We start from the raw sequence: 11098 nt of genomic DNA on the forward strand, positions 1-11098 counted from the left end.
AATGTGGTCAGTACAGATACGTGAGCAGCTGGTGTTGATTCTCAGCTTCCAGTTCCTGTGTTTCTGTCCTTGAAACGCTTTTATGCTTTCATCCTTTTATGGTTTTGATCAAACTTTCATTTTTGACCCATCGTGTTTGTCTATAGTACGTGAGTGACCAAGCCAGAGGTCATTCAGACCTTTCAGGTTTTTATTTTTCTGCCATTCAGAAAACAAAGCAAAACAGTAAGTCACACACTGCCTCTTTCACTGTTGCTCTATAATTCAGCACCAGTGTTTTTAAAATTGTTTTTTATCAAAGACTGAAATAGCTCAGTGCTAACAGTGTCTTTAAAGGCTTTTAAAAAGAGTTCAGACCGAGCTCTTGTCAAGTTTTACTACCATCTTGAAGAAGGTCAAGGGTTGTTTTTCTTCACTGACATCAACATGTACCCCCCCCCCCCCCCACCCCACCCCCCCCACCCTGTTTTTTATACTTTTTTTTTCTTCTATTCAAAGACTTGGTGGTTTCACTCCACAAATTACTCCTTATTCAAAAGCAGTGTTTGTGTTCTTCACTTGTGAATAAATGTTGGTGGTGAACTGTACAAGCTTCTAGCATATAAACGGAAGGTAGGCTCTCTATGCTGCTAAAATGCAGAGATAGGTTGTGTGTGCTAGTCAGGGCACAGCTATATCCTTCAGTCAAGGTTTGCGCCGGTTCCACAATGCAAGACCAAGATGTGGGAAAAAAGGATTCTTTTACTGCAAGTTTTTCCTCTTTTTTTTTTTTTTAAATTCCTTCAACTAAATGACTGCACTTCAGGCAGAATGTGCGTTATCATTAAATAGCTTTAAGGCAAGGACCACTCATGTCATGAATTTGTACCTTCAATATCTCTGAAAGATAATGATTGAGGAGCTTGAGAGATGCATCAATTTGCCCTCCTTGAAATCACTGTATTTTATTGAATTGACACTTTGTCAAGGCGTTTTCTTCAGATCAAGGCATCTATAGGCTCCAACTCTGAATCTTTTCCTAAGTAACACTTATAATTCTATGTCCCACAGCTCAAAGGTCATCATAGGAAAATCTAATCGTAGAAAAACTCCAGAAAGAGGATATCAGCACTGATGCTAAAGGCTTTAGAGTTAGTGTACTGAAAAAAAGTGAAACTTTAATAATAAAGAAAAAGCAAACATTAGAAAGATGCAATGGAGATATAAAAATATATTCCCGCATTCTATTTTAAATACATCTCCACTTGAGATTAAATGTTTTCCGGACATGCAGAAAGTGTCCGTGTATAGAATATCTCCCATATACACCCATTTTAGAGAATCTATAGCTCTTCTAAGGTCTTCACTTATCTATCAAAGCAATGACTTTTTGTACTTGTGTCCTGACACAAACGTTCCTGTGGTTTCACCCCAAACATAACATTTTTGAGAGGGGTGAAAGAATTCTGGTCCTCACGTAGCCCTTGGTTCCTCTGGTAGAAACATAGGTAGAAACTTAATTCCTCTAAAGGATCTTCCCTGGGGACAGTTTCTGTGGAGACAAGAGCATACACAGTCTACTGGTTTTAATTCTCACAAGATAATCAATATCATCTCCATGCTATATGCTGTGTTCCATTCAGACTGTCTTAGTCTAAAAGTAAGCAATTTTTAAAATAGATCTTTATGATTGATATGATAGCTGTCTGATGAGGCCAACATGTAAAACTGTAACCAATACACAAGTACTTATCCACTTTCGCTATTGAGTTGCTGTAGATCTACTCTCAAAGCCTGCAGAGGCCACACTGAACGAACTGCAGTGGCCTCATGAGAATTCACGCTTTTTTGTTTCTCATTTTCCACCAATTATGTCCTGGAGACAAACCCAAAGACAAGGCTGAAATAAATACAGAGCAATACAAACACTCATTTGCTTTGTTTGGCTGAAAAGAAACACTCACACATTTTTTTTCTTTGCATTTTGAGATTTCTGATTGCAAAAGTAGTCAAAGAGTATAAAGGAGTGAATAGGAACTCATACATTAATGCTTTTTTGCTTTCACATTTACAATAAATCCTCAATACGCACACATCATCTGGAATTCCTAAATTGCTTAAAAAGTTCAATTCAACAGTGTTTTAAAGAGACCTTGTCATGTCAGGCTGGACAATCAATGATTTCCCTCTGGCATTAACGGTTAATCAATACTATTGATCGGCCAAGTAGGAAGACTTCAGGAGTTCATTCACTTGCATACATTTCTGGTTTTGACTTGGTGAAGCACTGTCCATTCTTGATGAGGTTTTGGCATTACAAGGCCAGAACCTAATAATTTCCTTATTCCAAATTAAATATTAAAGAGTAATTAGCCACAGGCTTCAATTTCCTTTTATCATTTATATTTTCAGGAGGCTTAAAATAAAAATGCTTTAAACTTAACAGCCAGTTAAGATTAAACTGTGGCACCACATGGAAGCACACAGTTTCGGGATTTTATTCATGCAGTCTCTTTTCTGCATTTTTCCAATAAAGCACAAAGGAATTGGATTTAATGTCTTGTATACCATATATTTGAAGGTGGAAATTAAAAGCTATACCTCTCTGGGGACATCTCAGGCCCTCCAAGGTATGGAGGCCTATCTCCACCCACCACCACTTCCCCTGCCAGTGGCGGACTCCCGCAGACGTCGGTGCTTTGGTGGTTCTTTGTGTCCGGGGATGGGCGTCCAGGTACACACCGGCTCACTCCTTGGCGGCCGCTTATCGGGGCCTGGAGCCTGGGGCTCGCTCGGGCCACTTCGGAGGTGGGGTGCCCCCGGCCTCTCGGCCTGGGGCTCGGTCACTCAGGCACGGCTGACTGCCGGCGGAGCTCACGGGCGCGTCACTGCAACTCCCCCTGGCTTCTGCTCCGCGGCTGCTGAGTGACCCCTCATCTGGGACTCTCCTCAGCTCTTACTGGGACAGTGGCGCGGCTGCCCCTCTGTTGGTCTTCCTTGGTCTCTTGTGTTCTGGGGTTCTTTGTAGCAACTGAAAATAAAATAAATTCATAATTATAATAAAGGTCAATCAAATGGACCAATATGGCAAGGCCATGATGATCCACTTGGTAAAATAAATCTGCTTGGCATCTTTCTTGGCCTTAAGACAACAATTCTGATGGCTAAAGATCCAAATGGGACACAAAAAAAAAAAAAAGAAAAAAAAAAGAAATTAAAAGCTATGTACATTGTTTAAAGCATTTTCACTGCTTTCTCTCCACTATATGTATATTATACACAGGCCTTTTAAGAAGTGGCCCATAAATTACTATTAGATCAACATGATTTTACAGTTCTATGGACAAAGCAGTTACAACGTTTGGGCCTGTTGTTGTTGATTACAGACTGTAGTAGTAGTGTCATTGTCAAAAAGGCTATATCAAAGAGTGCTGTATCAAAGCTTATTGAAAGTTGACCAGAAGGGGAAAGCTTAATAGGAAAAGATGCACCAGCAGCTGGTATAACCAGGATTGTATGGAAAAGATGATTCAAGAACTTGGGAGAGCCTTCCAAGCAGTGGACTGAGGCTGATTTCAGTGCATCAACAGCCACTATGTACACAGCAGCTTCAGGAGAGGGGCTACAACTAATGCATTTGTAATATGGCTCTTTATGTGCATATCATGGTGACTACGGAAAATGGGGAATCAATTCAATTCAATTCAATTTTATTTATATAGCGCCAAATCACAACAACAATCGCCTCAAGGCGCTTTATATTGTACAGTAGATCCTACAATAACAGATACAGAGAAAAACCCAACTATCATATGACCCGACAGTGGGAAGAAAAAACTCCCTTTTAACAGGAAGAAACCTCTGGCAGAACCAGGCTTAGGGAGGGGCGGGGCCATCTGCTGTGACCGGTTGGGATGAAAGAAGGAAGACAGGATAAAAGACATGCTGTGGAAGAGAGACAGAAATTAATAACAAGTATCATTCAGTGCAGAGAGGTCTATTAACACATAGTGAGTGAGAAAGGTGACTGAAAGGGAAAAACTCAATGCATCATGGGAATCCCCGGCAGCCTACGTCTATTGCAGCATAACTAAGGGAGGATTCAGGGTCAACTGGTCCAGCCCTAACTATATGCTTTAGCAAAAAGGAAAGTTTTAAGCCTAATCTTAAAAGTAGAGATAGTGTCTGTCTCCTGAATCCAAACTGGAAGCTGGTTCCACAGAAGAGGGGCCTGGAAACTGAAGGCTCTCCCTAAATACTCTAGGAACAACAAGTAGGCCTGCAGAGCGAGAGCGAAGTGCTCTAATAGGGTGATATGGTACTACAAGGTCATTAAGATAAGATGGGGCCTGATTATTTAAGACCTTGTATGTGAGGAGCAGGATTTTGAATTCTATTCTGGATTTAACAGGAAGCCAATGAAGGGAAGCCAAAACAGGAGAAATATGCTCTCTCTTTCTACCCTACAGATAACCCAATGGGGTACTGTCAAGAGGAAGATGACAAACACAAACCTTTTATAAAATGGTAGTATTTGAACAAACAAAACTCCTGTGCCATCGCCTGAACCTGAAGTCTCATTGTGAAGCCTCAAGTTTCATCCTTTGCCATGTTGGGATTCTGACCAGACATGAGTCATGAGGTAGGCCCACTCTAAAGGATACCCTAATTAGTCATCTTTAGTAACTCTAATGTGGACTGTAATATTGAGTGTAAATGAATATCATGTTGTCTTTAAGAAGAGTTGAAGTTGTTAAAGACAACATGAACCAGAACAGTGTTTTCTAAGGTCACAGAACAAGAGAGGGAAATGGTTGCTTTCCCAGGAGTTTTTTGTTTTTATTTATTTTGCAACCATAGCAGTGGAATCCTGTCGGACTTTAGAAAGGCAGTAAATTTGAAATCTAGTAGACCAAACAGCACTGTCTGCAACTGAAATCAAACAAATAATTTCCTCATTAAGTTGATGTGAAAAAGAGAACCTAAATAGAAGTACAGTACATTTCTTTGATTTTCTTTTTCAAAACATGCTATAAAGAAACTGTATTGACAACCAAGAGTTTAGCCCAGAGGTGATGCTGAAGCTGAGAGGTTCAGGGAGGTTTTTTTTTTTTAACGCATTAATGATACATCCATCACAATGACCTGAGGACTTACTGTGCACCTCATTGCACCTCATTAAGTAAACTCAACCATGTTTTCTGTGGATGATGTGTGCTACAGTGGTGCCATGACAAGGACAGGGCATTTTTATGGGTAGCTTCAATGTGAAAGAAAAATAAAAAAGTCATATGAGCCAACACACTGCATAGATGCTAGCAGGTAAATCGACTGCTGCATTTAATGATTCAATTTCAGATGATCATAGTAGCACATGAAAATGTTTGCCAGAACACATTTTGGGCATATAGTAGATGTGGTGATATGGACATCTTTAACAGATTTGGATTTTTGTAATATTCTGTTTTTGTGGTTGCGCATGTTAACATCCTATCCAGACTTATGAAACTGGGACAACCTGTTATGTGTGTGAACCATTGTGTGCATACATCTTATCCAGATTTATGAACGTGATCAATTACAGCCAGGTTGTACAAAAAACAACAGTACAGCTTTTATTTACTATCTATGATACCCGCTAGTCAGCTGAAAAATAGCTAAAAGCTTAAAATATTTAATGTAAAATCACATTTTGTGTGTATAAGTGGCTGACTTTCTCCACAACAGTCAACTGATATAACTATTATACTCACAGTGATGTCAGGTCATCTGCCATTGCTGAATTAATTCAGCTGTAACATATATATGTATACAGCAATGTGAAATATGTCCAATGCAAGCTTTTCTTGTGTTGGCAGCATGTCACTGGTGTCAGGGATGTTGGCTTTGATCCAGGGGCACAGCAGGTATCTCAGGTCCACAGACGGCCTCCCGCAAGAGGACCAATAAATCACCAGCTCTGACCTTTGCTGGCATCAGAAACCTCAGTGCCTCCAAATGCTAGAGATGAGAGCAAGATTGAGACTTGGAGAAGTGATGATGAACAGCAGATGGCTACGCTCACTACACACACACACTACTGCATGCCACTCACCTCTTTATCTAGCTATATGTCTCCCTCTCTGCATTTGGCCCTGTTAGGTTTACTAAACTGTTTTTCAAATGGATGCATTCAAAAGCTTTCCACCTATTTGGCATGCCCACATTAAAAACATTATAAGAGGAAAACTGTCCAGCAAAAATTAATCCAAGTCTTGATTTGAAAGGTAATAGCTTCCTGTGTATGAAACTGAAAAGTTTGTTAAGCAATTGGCTAAACTGTAATCTAACCCTACCCCTAAGAGGTTCATCCATGACCTGGTGGACACTAACAAGTTAAAGAATCGGGTAAATGTTATGCCATAATACCATTTGATCTGTTTTGATTACCAGTTGAGCTACTATTTAATGTAGGCCAAAATATTTCTCAGAATGTAGGTGCACAATTAGGAAGCTGGGGATTCATTTGACTCACTGAAGTTGGAAATGCAGAGTGGCAACACCAAACCCAATGCTACAAACCAAATTGGTGGTTAAGAATGTAAAGAGTAGTAAAACTATCACATTTTATACTTATTTAAAGCAGTGACCATGGTTTTGCCACTTTAACACCCTGGTGAAGAAAGCACATCATTGCTTATACCATTTCAGACAATTAAAGACTTTAAACTCAGGGTGCTCATGAACTTCTACACTTGCACCATAGTGTGGGAGTATCACCACCTGGATGGGGACCTGCAGCTGATGAGACCAAAGTCCAACCTTCCCAATCAGCAGGACATTTACAAACAATGCCGATCTAGAGCCAGGAGGGTTCCAGGGGATTCCAGCACCCCAACAACAGTCTGTTCTCTGTCTGCCATCAGGGAGATATCACCGTCTGCTGGCTGCCAAGACAGAAAGAATGAGCTGGAGCTTTTACCCTCAGGCCATCAGAAACTGTGACTTAAGACCCCCCCACCCACTACTGAACTACTTAATTACTCACTCCTGGACTATGGTTGTACCACTAGTAACTGTAACTGTAGTAATGTTGTCTGTTATTACTTAAAAAAAGGAATGTTGATTACAATTCTTTTCTAACTGTATCTTCTTTTTAGTTGTGTATAGATCTGAAAATTGTTTTTAGAAAAATAATCTTCACTCATCCCAGCCTGAATGCTCGGTGCACACTCCTACGGCCAAAAATGTTCTTTCCAATGACCGCCATGAAACATATATTTTGCCCTTTTTTTTTGCCACGCTTTGGATCCCATTCTCTGACATGTATTTGTTTCTTTCAGCGTAGCTCTCTAACTGGCCCCACTGCCCTCCCTGGCTCTCCCTCTCCACCGGTGGCAGAAGATTTCCATATGCGAGCTGTCATGGCCTGGCGGATGCATACTGTCAGGCGGGCGTGTCGTGCCCAGCATGGAGCTTGGCTGGGCAAGATGGAAGGTGAGCCAGCCAACCACGCCACACGGCTGGTGGCCACATTAACCCGTACGTGTCAGAGTGTGCAACACTGACGAGAGGTTGATGCTCTGGTGTTGCTACATACGTTTGCTGTCTAACACGTCCTTCTTTTCTCCAGCACACACACATAGATTAGAACCCCTGTGGTGCAGAGAGTGTATACATTTATCCTGCCAGTAAAAAAGGGGGTGGGGGGGCAACACGAGGTCTGGGGAATCAGTAAAGGGTAGAGAACAGAGAGAAGACTGGGAAGAACACAGAGGCTCTTTAAATAAACTCTGTATGGGTTGCATGTAAAGTGCTTTCCACATAGTTTCCAAAGTAAGGGCATCACAGTGAAGCCTGGAGTGTCTTTCTTTTATGTGTTTTGTTATTGTGCACTGAAAATGTGGTTTTAATAGATTTTCTCACTTGATATTTTGTGTAAGAAACAAAAAGAAGCAGAGAAAAGAAGTGGCAGCTAAGTAGAAAAATAATAAAGCAAGATTTTGCTGAGCTCAGTTTCTTGCCCTGCAGTTTCCCCTTACCTGCTTTGATGTTCAGACCAATGGTAAATGATTAATCGGGTGGCTATAAATATAATGAGACTGATCAGACAATGATAAAACAGGAAGTCGAGCACTACAGGAAGAAATTAAGAGCAGATTAAATGTTGGAATGGATTAGAAAGTAAAAGCTTCTTTCTCTTTTTATGGGTTGTTCAGTGACTCCATCAGGGATGTTTTTGGAAGCAGGTTTCATTTTGCGTCAGCCCCCAAACATCTACCAGGATCCTAGGTTGACCCAACAAGCTTTAGGACTGAGTTTAGGATTTTGGTTTTAAGTTTACCCCTTTTTATTATTAAATTTATTCTTGTTTGGAATACCCAATGGAAAAGCCTTCAATAGAAACACAACATCTTGCACACTCCAAAAAAAACTGTTGTTGGATGAACACAATTTAATCATGGCACCTTTTTCCACGTGATTTAACGAAGTACAATAACCCATTTTTGACCATGTTAAACCAACACATTTGGCATTTGGTGGCTTAATGTAATCAGATTACGTTGGATCAACGTAGTATACTTACATTGACTTGAAGTGATTTATTGAAGTATGTAAAGTGAAATTTGTTTTAATTCATTCTACACAAGTTAAAAACTTAGGAAAACACAATGAAATCTTATTGTTTGAACAACTACTTTGTTAATCAAGGCAATTACTGCTAGTCTTGCTTAATGAACCAATTTGGAGGTTGGTGATTTCATAGAGACAAACAATCATTTGCACTTATATTCATGGATAATTTAGAATCACCAATTAATCTAACTCTAGCTGTATAATTACACACAGCAAACCAGCCAGATTGTGGATTTGAACCCAGGCCCTTCTTGCTGTAAGGCAACAGCACTAACCATCACACTATCAAGCTGTCAATCCAGGTTTAACAAAAGTGGGAAAGCTATGATTAAAAGGCTTGATGCAGAATTTTCTGTACGTTTTTGTCCTTGACAGGTTAAACCAGAGGCGGAGCCAGACATTTGAAACACCTGGGGCTTAGCCCTAAAGGGTAGTATGCATGTGGGATTTTTTTTTTTTTTTAGAATAGGTAGAATAGGTAGAAATGACTGAAAGATTAATTGGCTCTGTTTTGAGTTTTGTTCAAAAAAGAATGACTTCATATAGGAAAAAAATATATCACATATACAGGACACCTTAAGCTAGGTTTTTAATTAAGCAGCAAGGCAGAACAAAATCAGGGCTGTATCAAGACACAGGGACTAAACCCCAATTCAACCAGACCCAGAACTGATCCGGAATTAAAACAGGACTACAACAGTTCAAAATCAGGACTACTTGGGACTTAACCAAGACAGAACCAGAATCAGAACTAGATGATAGCAGCACTAAAAATCATCATAGACCTGCACTACACTTATTTTTTAATTCTACCAAAGTACAATATTTAGATTGAGAAAAGTTTATATAATTATTTAGTCTTGTTGTGCAAACAAGCCTGCAGAACTTAATAAATATAGAATTTGAAAAATAGTAAACCTAAAAAGAAACACTAGGTACGAGATACATGAGGTCCTGTGATACGGTGATACTTCTGGTAAACAACCATGTGACTAACATGTGAGTCTCACCTGCTCTTGTTTCACCTCTCTCTGTGTGTTCCTCTCTCCTTCTTTGTGCTGACAATCATCAAATATACAGTTGAAACCAGATATTTACACACAAACACTTTTTTAATTGTAACATCAAATCAGACTAAATGTTTATTTTTTTAGATTGATAAATATAAAAACATATTTGTTAACTTTAAGAGTAAAGAGAGAAACTGTCTGTATTTCTTAATTGTAAATGGCACCAAATTGTATTCAAACTGAGCCACACTTATGGAGCTCCACAGTTCTCTTCCTGGTGTTTTGTTGACATCTCTTGATGTTCCCATGTCACAGAAACAGGCTCTGTGTTTTGCCTTGTATGCATCCACAGCTGTGCCACCAGTTTACTCACATGGACTCTACGAACCAATCAGAAGCTTCTTCAGCTCAGGATGGAATCGTCTGCAGTTTCTTATTAATTAACAATAAACTTTAGTGTACATGTACTCCTAAATTTGATGAAAGTGATAAAAAATAGAAGCTCTGTCTCTCTTTATTCTGACATTTAACTAATTCAAAAGATATTTCAATATTTATTTATTTTATACTGAACAACATACAAAACATAATATATAAAATAACATCTACCTGAGTTTTTCTTTGAAAGAAGCCCCTTATGTCCATTCTTGTATATCAGTGCATTACTGAAACCGATTTATTTAGCCATGGAGGGAAACAACTGAAAATATGAAATAAACACATGTAAGCTGAGACTCTCTAAAGAAACAGCATTGTTGCTGTTCGGCTTTTCATTTCGCCATTTGTTGATTCACTTGAAGAGCGAGTAACGTAATATTGGTCAAGTGATCAGTTTGATATCAATCTTTCGTGATTCACCGTCATATTTACATTATTTGTACAGTACGAATGATTTGCTTTGGTACCTGGTCGAACTTCAGTTCTCCTCTGTCTGCCTGGCTGCGTTTCTCCAACAGCGCACTCGCAGGCAGCAGCTGCCCCGCCCCCCGCTTAGTGTCTGAGCTCGGATCATACCAATATCAGGGGGGATTCACGCACAGTCATAAATTCCCACAGTGTGCACTATGTGCTTCGAATATTGTGTGTAGTTTTTGTTTTATACAGTTGTCAGCCAGGCATCTAACTATGAAAAAATTACACTCCAAAAGACCCCGGGCTTCTGACAAAACAACCCGGGCTTAAGCCCATTAAGCCACACCCCCGCTCCGCCCCTGGGTTAAACCACAATAAATAGCGATAGCATACATGGGTGGGTGTAGTTGTCTGCCTCAAACAAAACCCAATGCAACCCTAAATGGATCACTGGTGACCTGGAGGGTGTTAAGAGCCAAACCCATTTGGTACAACCTGAAATCTTGTTTAAGTATATTTATTTTTAAAGTTTTTCATTTTTTGATCTCCTGTCAGCATTATTAACATGTGTTTTGTGTGTCATACATTTGATTCACAGGTTCAAGTCTAAGACATGATGGCCTATAAATAAAAGCCTATTT

At 39.7% G+C, this 11098-nt stretch overlaps 1 long non-coding RNA gene across 1 annotated transcript; it reads right to left on the reverse strand.

Annotated features, from left to right (window-relative positions):
• Window positions 1-512: 512 nt before the first annotated feature.
• LOC143421830 (uncharacterized) lies at window positions 513-10559 on the reverse strand. Its single transcript, XR_013101432.1, has 6 exons — window positions 10511-10559; window positions 10215-10305; window positions 9606-9653; window positions 5733-6905; window positions 2581-3010; window positions 513-1531 (listed from the first exon to the last, which is right to left on the reverse strand). It is a non-coding gene; the product is annotated as an uncharacterized LOC143421830 (long non-coding RNA).
• Window positions 10560-11098: the final 539 nt, after the last annotated feature.

The sequence above is a fragment of the Maylandia zebra genome, linkage group LG13 (genome assembly GCF_041146795.1).
Source record: "Maylandia zebra isolate NMK-2024a linkage group LG13, Mzebra_GT3a, whole genome shotgun sequence".
Classification (NCBI taxonomy): domain Eukaryota; kingdom Metazoa; phylum Chordata; class Actinopteri; order Cichliformes; family Cichlidae; genus Maylandia; species Maylandia zebra.